The sequence below is a fragment of the Elaeis guineensis genome, chromosome 7 (assembly GCF_000442705.2).
Source record: "Elaeis guineensis isolate ETL-2024a chromosome 7, EG11, whole genome shotgun sequence".
NCBI lineage: Eukaryota > Viridiplantae > Streptophyta > Magnoliopsida > Arecales > Arecaceae > Elaeis > Elaeis guineensis.
In genome coordinates, this window is record NC_025999.2 from 61111073 (window position 1) to 61123107 (window position 12035).

Here is a 12035-nt window from a genome sequence, read left to right on the forward strand (position 1 = left end):
AGAAATTGACTAAGTCCAACCCCTGATCAGATCAGGGACCAAACCACCTTGGCGATTAGGTCAACACTTAACCTAATCGGGTCAAACCCAACTGAATCCAATTCAATTGGACTTGATCCAAAAATAATTACTTAATCAAATTGAGTTAATTAGTGATCAAATTACTAATTAAATCTCTCATAAATACTGAGTCCAAATTCGATGGGCAATCAGGCATCAGAGTCTATCGATATGAAATCCTGATCAAAAAGTTCCAAATCAGTGAGATTTTTGACTCCGGTATCCAAAATGTGTGGAACTCATGATTAGAGAATCTTAATTCTCTATCATAGTGTTTCAAATACGTAGGACTCAAAGTCCACGAGCATTAGGACTCTTCATCAACCATTAGATCAGATAGGAACCTCTAATGTGTGTGACCCTACAGGTTCGAATCTAAGCCGGTAGCACAGGAATCAATTCCTGTACTAATCGAAGTGACCATCTAGTAATGGTATCCGATATTTGGATAGGTCGAATAGTCGCAATCGCAACACTCAGAACCTACGTGAATATGGTTATTGTATAATTCATCCTTTTGACCCCTATGTTTAGGACGACTTAGGGTTAAACTGTCAATCCTGATTAGATCATCCGAATCGTGCTCAACTCAAACAGTCCTGTGACTCCTCACTAGGACTACCCTTGCCAAGATTTTGCTAAATTAAAATATGACTGTACACAGCTCCTGAACTAGAGTGGTCAATCTCATCTTGACATACGCACCGACAAGTTAAGTACTTGACTACATCCAGCAGCCTTCCGTCACTGAATTAGAAATTCAGGTAGTCCAGTGCCTAAGTGTAGTGAGTTGCTTGTAAGTCACTGTGGCGGTCTCAGGTCGGAGGGACAGTTATACCCATATCCCATCGGAGCAAATCTTGATAGGAGAAAAAGCTTCGGAGTCGGTCACGTTCAGTGCAGATGTACCCTTACATCTCACCTGTATGCCATACTAGTGTCTCCACACTCCTTGATTAAGAGGACAACCAACCCATATGGCACACAACGACCTATGCTTGATAAACATTGTCGTCCTTGGTAACAACGTATCATTTGATCACGAACAGGTTTAAGGACTAAACGATAAATCCTCCTTTGTCGAGTCTAAATAGTCCTAAGGACTTCACCACAACACAGAAGTTCATTAGAAGATGAAACAATTTGTGATGAAAAATATTAAAATAATTTTTATTTATTTATAATTCATATACTAATATAAGAATGAGCACAACTGTCAACAGGCTGACGATTGACTTTGGGATATTATTCCCAACACAAATGGCACGGGACATTGAAGAAAGTTGCCTATTTCTTTTCTCAAGTCTTCTCTCTCTCCTACTTCATCTCTTTAGTGTTTAAACACCTTTGACTTCTATTTATTTGCTTAGTTTTAAAAGATTTGTCAACCTTCTCCATGATTGTGCTTCAAGAGAGGATATCTCGATCATATTTTGGAATAGAATTTCAATAAATACTAGCATGAGAGTCACAAATTTATCTTATGACAGTGATCATATGCTTTCAGATTTTTTTTCTTTATTTACATTATAATTTAATAAGCCAATCCAATTAGGCTCTCGGTAAGTCAAATTCTTTATCTTATCCTTATCATATAGTTTAGATAAATCTGAAGTTTATTAAAAGTTTTATTTTAACACTTCTATATTTGATAACACTCTTGTTTCAGAAGGATTCTTATAACAATGCGCACACGATATCGAAATTTGCCAACTAGTTGAGTTTGTAATTTTTTTAAAGATATTTAGCTGTAATTTTCTTTGGTTAAGCTGAGTTGTAAAGGTATGGAATGTTTTTTTGATAGGTGTTGAATGTTAGATACCAATTACATAGACTCAACCCTATTTTTGTAGCTAGCTTCGTTCTATCATTGTTCTGAAATAGCTATATACAAAATTCCAATCTAATTATATGTCTAAATATAAAATCATCTCCTTTATATTGATTAGTGGTCAAATGACATATGCTAACACTTTTTTAAAATCAAACAACCATGAAGGAGCAGTTTTGTGTCACTTTCATTTTCAACCTTCAAAATGAAATCTAGAATTTTGTTTCTATTTGTTTTAAAAAATATATATAAAACATGAATAGATTTTGTATGATCAATTATTTTCGAGAATATAAATATAACAATTGTGGTGGAAATTGTGGTAGTATTGATGGAGTCATCTGAGGTGGTGGGGTAGGGAGACTAGCAGTGTAATAGAGATGGTAGTGATGGTAATGGTGATGTAGCTAAGGCAAGAGAAATGATGGCAAGACAGTCATGGTGTTGGTGGTAGTAGCACTAAAGATAGTGATAGTGATAGTTAGGAGTGGAATGGGTTAAGTTGAATTGGATCATTAGTGATCTTGATCTGATCCGATTCTTTGATTAAATTTTAGTATGGGATCCAAATCTAATACAATAGAATATTGGGTTGGATCGGTAGACAAAAATTTTGCCACAATGAATCATTCGGATTGGATTGGATCCATATATAATTTAGCTCTATCAAAAAAAATTGGATATGATTCAGTCCAATTCGGATCATAATATTAAAGCTAAAGATGATCACCAACCAGTTATTTCTTTACAATGCAACATGATTGTGATCGGGAGTAGACAATGATAAAGAAGACAAGGACTATGATGTTGATGACCACAACCTTCTTCCGGTCATCCTTGATCTTGGCCAATACATCAGCTTTGCAAGACTGGTAGTTGTAGCAAAGGATGGAAGAATTATTATTCCATGCATTGCAACCTGCATTGTTGATGCTAGATTCGATCTACAACCACACAACAATAATAGATAACATATAATCCTTGAAAACAACTCACGGACCAGAAGCAAAGCAGGTAGCTATCACCCATTGAGAAAGCAACATTCAATCTGTTATACAAAACACAGCACTCGAGGGATATTTATTATTACAAGAAGATCATGATATCATAGATCCTGCAACACATCTCTAAAACCACACAGAATCCATGCATTGTTGTTAATCAGCTTATTGTCGTTTGATACAGATCATCATTATTTAAAAGAAGCCGACTAGCTTTCACAGAAAATCTTTTCTTTTGATCCATAATTTAAAAAATCAGCAAAACCATTAAAAACCAATTGCAGAAACTAAACTTAAGAAACAGAAAAATCCCATGTTAACAAATATTAAGTCCACGAGACAAATAAAAATCTCAAATCAAGAAGTATCAGTTGAGAGGCATCCAATACATGCGAAGGATATGTTAAATCTCAAATCATTAGATTTGGGTAATGATAGATCAAGGTTTATGGTATAGATTCGGCCATTCGGATCCAATTATAAATTTGGATTTAGTCGAGCTGAATCAGATTGGATCAATGAGTATAAGCTCCAAATTAGCTTAAAAATTAAATGGATTAGGTCAGATCGGATCCAAATTTAATAGATTTAAACCTGATCCAAAAAATAGAACAGTTTTAAATTTAAATCCCAATCCGACCCCACAAGCTCTTTATGAATTGGATCAAGTCTAAATTGATGCAGATTGGATCACGAGCTAATCTAATCTATTTATAGTAATAATATAATTAATAAAAATGATGATAATAGTGATGATAGAATTTAATTTATAAAAAAAAATTGATGATAAAATTTATAATAATAACGGATGGGAGCGGAGAGTGATGTTGTAAGCTACGTTGATGGCAGAGTGATGACAAAAAAAATAATTATAAAATTATTTTATTTAATATAAAAAATATAAATTTTTAATTTTTAAAAATTATAAAAAATAAAAATTTTGAAAATAAAAAAATAATTTTTGAAAATAGAAAATAAAAATATGTAAAGATGTTAGTTATTTTATTTTTTATGATTTTTTTTAAAAGAATAAGAGGCCTTAAATTTTTCTAACAAATTATAATTTCTTTTCTAAAAAAATAATTTAAAATATATTAAAAATCATAAAAAACAAATGTGATCTTGGTTTTGCGATTCAAGAAATCACCACTTCCGCCATTATTAAGAGTTTTAAATTATTATCGACGCACGTGGCGTACTAGTGCTGTGAACTGGCATGTGTTCTCCCATCTCACATTTCTATTTCCCAACGCACACCCTTGCTTCTTTGCTCTTCCATCCGCTCTCCTTGCTCTCGGTCAGGGATGCTGCCAGATCTGGGCACTACGGCGGCCTGATGTTCGTCGCCGACCTTGCTTACGCCGGGTCTACCTCAGATATTCTCCGCCGGCGCCTCACCTCGCCGGGCTGTACCACCCGTCCCTCTTTTCTCATTGGTGAGTTTAACATCCCCCCATTCCCCCCTCCTCTGCACTATATTACGTGGATGGATCGTGCCAAACTCCCTCTGAAGGTATTTACTTCCTCCCTTCCGGATATCCATAGCATTACTCTTTTCTTTCAAGCTCGGGCGATGGGTTCCATGCCTGCGTCGCCGATAACACATTTGGTAACAGGTTTTCTCATCAAGTCATTCCTCCCATTTGTAAGGTCTTTAAAGGATTTGAACTCCAAATCTTTGGATGGCCTAACACTACCCATAGTTCGGTTCTGTTTATAAATTGATTGATAATAAGTACCAACACAAAACCCTGGCCATCGTCTAAGCTTCTCTATTTGGCCGCTCCAAGCCTCCCACCCGATTGAGACACTGAGGATACAAAAAAACAGAGGAAAAATCAACGAAAACAAAGGAAAGACGGAAAAATTGAAGGGTAAGACCTTTTCCCACTTGATCATTTTTTTTTTCATTTTCGCTTCTTTTTCTTTTCATTTCATTCTCTTCTTCGGAGATATGCGGGGAAAGAGAGCATCTGAGGGAGATTGGACGGGTTTCTTAGCTTACGATTGGGTTTTTTTCTCAAGCATATGGGATTTTGATCAAAAGTATTCTTCCTTGGCTACAAAATCTTTTATATATGGAGTTATGTTCTCTTGACGATATGAATATGTATGAGGGTTAATCGGGTGGTTTTGGGTATTCGGCGGGTATACCAATTTTAAATGGGAAGGGTTTGGGATTTTTGGTTCCTTTCGTAATCAGGTTTGGGATGGATTTGGGTTGCAAGATGCTGAACGAATTCAGATACGGGTTGGGCAAATTTTGCCGGTACCCTACCCGCTGCCAGATATAACTCGAACCCCTGAGCTACCCTATTATGTTGCGCATTCTTTTGCATCCGGTGGCTCTTGGATCATCCACTGCTCAATTTGACATCTGTGCAGGCAGATGAATGACGGAGTTCGGAGTGCTTTGAGATCTTTGCAGTGGCTGGTCCAACGTTAGATTTGCACCAAGGTAGGTGAATCCTTCTTTCGCGCAAAAGATACAACCTCGATCGTTCCCTATCTGTGGAGGCAGTGATGATGAAAGCTCTTTAGACCCCTCCTGTGTATTTTTTGGTAACAATTGCTTGGCAGCTTGGATGGTCTGATGGTATACGGACAACCGCTGCAGCCATTCATTTGAGAAATAGTTCATGAGGAGGAATGATGGATCGAAGGCGAATCTGAGCCTCTCCTTGCTTCTTCTTTCCCTCTTTTTTAATCTTCGATAAGTATCCTATTTATTTCTCTCTATTTTTCTGAAATTTTATTGATGTTTATGATTTTTTTATGATAGAATCACAAATCTGAAGTAACTTCCTTAAAAGTTTTCTACTTTCTTTTACATGGTTTTGTTACATTGACATTTAGGCTATGTTTGGCATCATCATCACTTTTTTTTTAACAAAGGAAAATAGAAATTCTCTCTATTTTTTCCAGATTTCTGGCAATAAAAAATATGTTTAGTTTGGTCCTTTTTTAGTTTTTTTCCAACGAAGATGGCAACATGGCTGGTGATCAGGGAGAGGGATGGGGGATGGGGTTGACGATGTGGTCGAGGATGAGGGACAGCTCAATATCGGGTGAAGAGGTAGTCAAGGGAGTGGCAGTTGGGGATAAGGTAGTGTCAGTTGTTGAGTTTTTGGGGAACTAGCATGGTTGAGTGAGGGCAATGAGGTTGAGAGTGAGATCGGGTGGAAAGAGGGATCAAGAGGAGAAGGATGAAAACTACTTTTAAAAAAAGTGGAAGTGAATTCAGAAATATTGGATGTTGTTTTAAAAAAATTAGAAACAGAAATTAAGTAATCAAGCATATTTTCTGCAACAGATTTCATATATCTATTTAGAGGAAAACAAAAAAATAGTACCAATTTGTTCTTTGGAAAAAAAAAAACATTCAATTTCAATATCACCTAAAGTGACAACAAATTCCCTTTTTCAGTATACAGGTCTTTCTCTATGAAAATTTAAGATCAAAAGATGGTTGAAAGACAATAAATCATGCCACAGCAAATCTAAAAATTAAAAAAACAAAATATGGCAACAAGTGAATTGAATATTCTAAAACAAAATGAAGGAAAGATTCAAACAAGGAAAAGAGATTGTATTCTAATTAAACAATTTTTCTAAACCCTAAACTTCAAATAATGAATCATTTGATGGTGGTCATGATTTGTCTTTCCTTATTCTCTTTACTTCATTAGATGCTAGTTGTAACAACCCAGCCTATCCTGAGCTTATTAACAGATTGGGCTTGGTCCACTTGACCGTCTTAGTAAGCTCAAATGGCCCAAAATCAGAGAAAAAAGAGATAGGAAGAAGACTCCCATCAAGGAGATCGGGAGTCTTCTTCCTCCCGATTTTGCGAGGGGAAGCTGACAGCGAGACTTGGTCTCCTCCCTTTGGCTCAATTTAAAAGGGAAGAAACTTCTTTGACCTTCCCATCAAAGATCAAAGCCCCAAGTTAAAGAGTTGCCAGCATTCTCATTGGTCTTCATCAGACACCACCCACCACTGTCCTAGCCCTAAAACGGCTGGAAATGAGGTATGGTTTCCTTAATCTCTCAAATAATCATTGTCCACATCCTATATGATCGTTGATCATGGTTTCTAGCTGGCTATCAAGGGGTTTTTCTTGGAAGACCTGAGCTCTTGTTTTTCTTGGATTTTCGATCCTTCTCTCCTTGGCTACTAGCTGCCATTTGGTGGCCTTCTATTGCTGGTTCTTTGGTCATGGCCACTGCTACCAGTGGAGTCTCCTTTGTCCTCTCAGGAAGAAGGGGAAGTAATCCCCTGTTTGGCCATGGAACCAAAGAAAGAAGAGGGGAAAAAAAGAAAGACAATCTATTTCTCTCTCTTCTCTTCTTCCCATTTTCTCGCTTTACTTTCTTTATCTATGAAGTTTCTCTCTCTAGATTGTTTCTCTCGCCACTATTTCTCTCTAGATTGTTTCTCTCTCCACTATTTCTCTTAGATTGTTTGATCCAATAAAAGGTCTCCCTATAATGACCTTGATCAATCTTGATGAAGAGAATCTTGATTCATGGCTGTTGGATAGCATGCTAGTCCCCACCCCAATCAGACGGATACTACTAGATTTGATCATTTATGATTTTTATTGAACCATCTATATCCTAATTCAAGCATGATTAGATAACATTTGCATGGTCGGATTAATTGGGATGTCGAGCACCTCTGCTTGAATAGCCTTCTGATGCTGTTGGAAATCAAAACTTTTATTCTTAAAATAATCGTGGTAAAATTTGATAAAGTATAATTTCAGATATTAGATTCTAAAGGAGAATCATAGGACTAGTTGGATTTGTCTGCTTGTTGTTTGTGCAAGATAAGTAATAATCTATCTTTTCTAGATTTTTTATCTATATAATATTTATTTTTGGCATCAAATAAATTGTTAATTGATTTATATGTGATTTATAAATTTTATGAAATGGTATTTTGAATAAAATTTGATATAGATTTTGAAGTAATATTTTTTGGACTATTGCTCTAATTGTTTACTGTTTTTATATCATATATGCATATTTTGATTGGATTATAAAATATATATTATTCTATAAAAAAAATTTTCATATGTATTTAATTTGGTCTCTCAGCCTGACTATATTTAGATCCTACCGATTGGGGGTTATGGATTGGCACTTTGATTATTATTGAGCTCATTGTTATATTTTTGGCCTTATCACAAGGCATAAGTGTGGTATTGTGTTCTACATTGCAGGCTACAAGTGCGGTATTTTTGCCTAAGGTTTTAGATGGAGGTGTCCCGATATCTCCATGGAATGGAACGCTCCGCTTTCCCGTCTTGTCTCGGTCATGCATCCCGATAGATATCCTCTATCTCTCTTCTTTCTTTTTTCTTTATTTGTTTTTCTTTCCTTCTTTTCTTTTTTTTCTTTTACCTTTCTTTCTTTTTTTTTTCTTTCTTTTGTCACCCTTCCTTTCTTTTTTTTCCTTTTTTTTTTCTTTTTTTCTTCCTTCTTTCCTTCCTTTTTTCTTTCTCCATTCCCTTCTTTCATTTTTCTTCTCCCTTCCTTTCTCTCTTTCATTTTTCTTCTTCGTTTCGTTTACTTTTTCCTTTTTTTCATCTTCCTTTTTTTTTCTTCTTTTTTTTTTCTTTTTTGGTATGGATGGGTTTCGAAGATCCGACTCCATCATGGTCTTGTTTTCTCATAGAAACAGGACGGGATGGCCGGGACGCTCTCCATACCATCGAGACGTAAAATCTTGTTTTTGCCTACTCCACAAGATATAAGTGCAATATTCTGGTCCACTCTACATGATATAAGTACGGTTCTTTTCTGGCCTAGTTACAGGATGTAAGTGTTATCATAGTTAAAGACTATTGAGTTAAATATAATTTATTTCAAATTAGATTTATGATTATGTATATGAATATTTTAAAGATATTGAAATTACTGAATTTATGTTTTGAAAATGAATTGATTATTTTTTTACATTGATTAATGGTAAATGATATTTTGACTATTCTATTTTAAGTTATCATATAAATTATCCGATTAATATATTCATTACTTATTGGACCGTTGAGTTCATTATCTATTCTTTCTTTTCTGATTTAGATAGTTGTAGATGTGGATACTACTTTAGAGAGAGATTAGAAGCAAGATTTGATAACATCAACATAGTTTAGATTTTGATTTATTATTATGCTTTATAAGATTATTAATTGAGATTTAGGTGAAGTAAGACTTTTATGATTTTATTTATTAGTTGGATTTGTTTAATTAATTGAATTTTGAATTTTACTTATTTAAATTATCTGAACTGTGATGCATTTGATATTGTATTTGAATGTTTTGCATGCTTGTGGGAAGAGTTCTCCATGAGTTTCTAACAGTTGCCGCAACCCTTGGCTCGCGATCTTATATCACGGGTGTGACATTAGTTTACTCTAAGATTGTTGAGATTGGCAAGAACCCTCTGAAAAGTAGCATGCACCCAGCCAGACTTGGCACTGATGGAATGTTTCTTGTCTGCATGGTAAAATAATAGCTATTGATATTGAAAGTGCTGCTTGCCTCTTCATTTTTTCAAGCTATTAGTTTTATTAAACAACATTAGAAGATTTTTGACCAGAAAGTAAAGAAAAAAGAAGACTATAAGATTAGTACCTAATCTTAATATTTTTTTTCCTTTTATTGGCTTTGAGTCTAATATGAGTATTCTTGAGCTCTTTTCATATCTTTTCTAAGCTGCGGCTATGAAAAAAATACCATTTATAAGGCCTTTAAATTATGCAAACAATGGTCATCTCAGAAAAGTCTATCCATTGTAAAGGTATCGTTTTTGTTATTAAAGTATTTTGGGCAAGTTTTATGTTGATAGTTCAGAATAACGACTGTTTTATGACATTTTGATGGCTGTTGTAACAATTTTAGGTGCCCCCACTATATATAGGAAAAGATAACGATTATTGTAATGGATTTTTCAATATTATACAAGTCTGTTGATACAAAATACTGCCTGCTATTTGCTTGTGTGCGGCTTTCTTAGATAAAATAGTATTTTCAGACTTCAAATTCTTGTACTTTTTTTTTTCCAAGAGTTTGTACCATCTGAAAAAAATAATATGCATAATGATTTGAAAGATAAAATTGTTATGCATCCATTATTGTTATAATATCATTGTACAAAAATTATCTTAATGCTAAAAAATTATGATAAATGCATATAATGGCTATTATAACTGTTGTAACAATCAATAACAGTGTTGTCAGATCTTCTGCAAGGAATCCAGTTGCAGGCATTTCATTTCATCTGATTTGTTAGATGAACCCCAGCCCGCCCCCAAAAAAAAGGAAAAAAAGAAAAAGAGCAGTCCACCACCACCACACAAGTAGCTTCAATGTAGTTTTGTAGATGGACAAATTGTTCAACTTTTGGAGAAATTTATGAGAATTGCACATTGTTGTTTTTCCTTTATGACTTGTTTTCAAAAAGTTTTTCGTTGTTGCACTTTTTTTCTTTCTTATCTGATTTCTCTCTATGCATACAAAAATTGTTGCAAAAAATTGTTTTTTTTTTTTAAAATATATGAGCAAAAACACCCTCAGCCAAAAATTTGGCCAAACCAAATTAGTTATAACTTGGATGGTCTGCTGTTTCACAGGCAACCACTTGTAAGCATTTCTTAAGATGAGGGCTTTCATTTCTTCATAATGTCAGATAAAATGTGCAGAGTCCTGAGCTTTTTTTCATCTCAAACATACACATGCAAATACATGCACGCATACATGAAACTTAAGCCTATTATGCTGGTTTAAGCTTGAGTTGTATATTTTCGAACCGACCTTGATTTGAGCTTTTCTCGAGCTGAACTCGATCTGAGCTCAGGCTGTTCGGTTCGTTTGACAGCCCTCAGCTAGAGGCCATGATGATAAATCTTCCAGCAAGCAATCTTTGGCCGCAGCTGATCTTCATATGTGATGGTGGGTCAATTTGGAAACCAGATTAAGTACTGCATTGGTTGCATAGCAGTACTCTTTAAACTCCCATGTTTATCCTCCGCAACAGTAGGTAGCAAGGCAGCTTGGATGGTCTTCTGCTCTGCAGGCAACCTTGCTGGCACCATTTGTTGAGAGGATGGTGTGACTAGGTTTCTGATGGGATGAAAAACATAAGTCTCAGATGTTGATTTCTAGCACATGAATCTGCCAAACCTCTGCATGTATTCGTGAGATTGCATAGTTTCTTTTAAAATATTATTTCACTTTCCATCTTAATATGCATTTATACATACAACTTTGCTAGATATGTATATATTTGAGTTGGACTGATTTTTGGCTCTGTTTGAACTGTATTGAGCCTATTCTGCTGGCTGAAGTTTGATCCATTTGGTTTCAATTAACTGAGTTTGATGTGAGCTTTTCCCGACCTGAACTTGAGCCAAGCTCAAGCTGCTTTGTTTGTTTGACAGCTTTAGAGGCAAAATAATGAGCTTACCACCGCGCAGTCTTTTGCATATGCTAATCTTCATGTGTGATGATGGATGAGTTTGTAGAGTTGGGAAACCAGATATTCCTTTTAAGAATTTATTCTTCTGTTTACGTTTTTCAGCGCTAGAATCATTTATGTAGTGAACTGGTCTGTAGAACATTGATTTCTTGTTCTTTTCTTTATCCTTTTTCTCTTGGGGTTGCGTGATTGATCTCCTATATTGGATGGGGTTTTATTAAGAAGCCCAATATCAATGGCATTGTTTTCAGTTCGTTTCTCTCTCTCTCTTTGAATAATAAATAAGTAGAAATAAATATGCTTAAAGGTCTCTTTTTTAATGAATGAATATTATATAAAAGTTAGATAATTTTTTCATTGATCAATTTTTTTTTTTATATTTTTATATATTTTTAGATGTATAAATTATTTTTTTATGGATAGCATTTGTTTATGGAATGGGAAGAAATTTTTTTTATTAATAAAAAAAATAATTTTTTTTTATTTTGTTCTTAAAATATCTTTGATCAATAATAATATAATCATATAATAATAATATAATAATAATACATGCATTATAAATTATTATATATTATATATAATATAATCTAATACATTAATATATATAATATAATATAATATAATATTTATTATCATATAATAATATTGTATTATATAAA

The 12035-nt window shown here is 34.3% G+C and overlaps 1 long non-coding RNA gene across 4 annotated transcripts; it reads left to right on the forward strand.

Moving 5' to 3' along the window:
• Positions 1-4108: 4108 nt before the first annotated feature.
• Positions 4109-11565, forward strand: LOC105049633 (uncharacterized). 4 transcript variants are annotated; one of them, XR_012142826.1, is made up of 3 exons: positions 4109-4766; positions 8120-9402; positions 10756-11565. It is a non-coding gene; the product is annotated as an uncharacterized lncRNA (long non-coding RNA). The 4 variants fall into 4 exon arrangements; XR_012142828.1 differs by having other exon boundaries at positions 10777-11565; XR_012142829.1 differs by lacking the exon at positions 8120-9402 and having other exon boundaries at positions 10777-11565.
• The last annotated feature ends 470 nt before the right edge of the window (positions 11566-12035 follow it).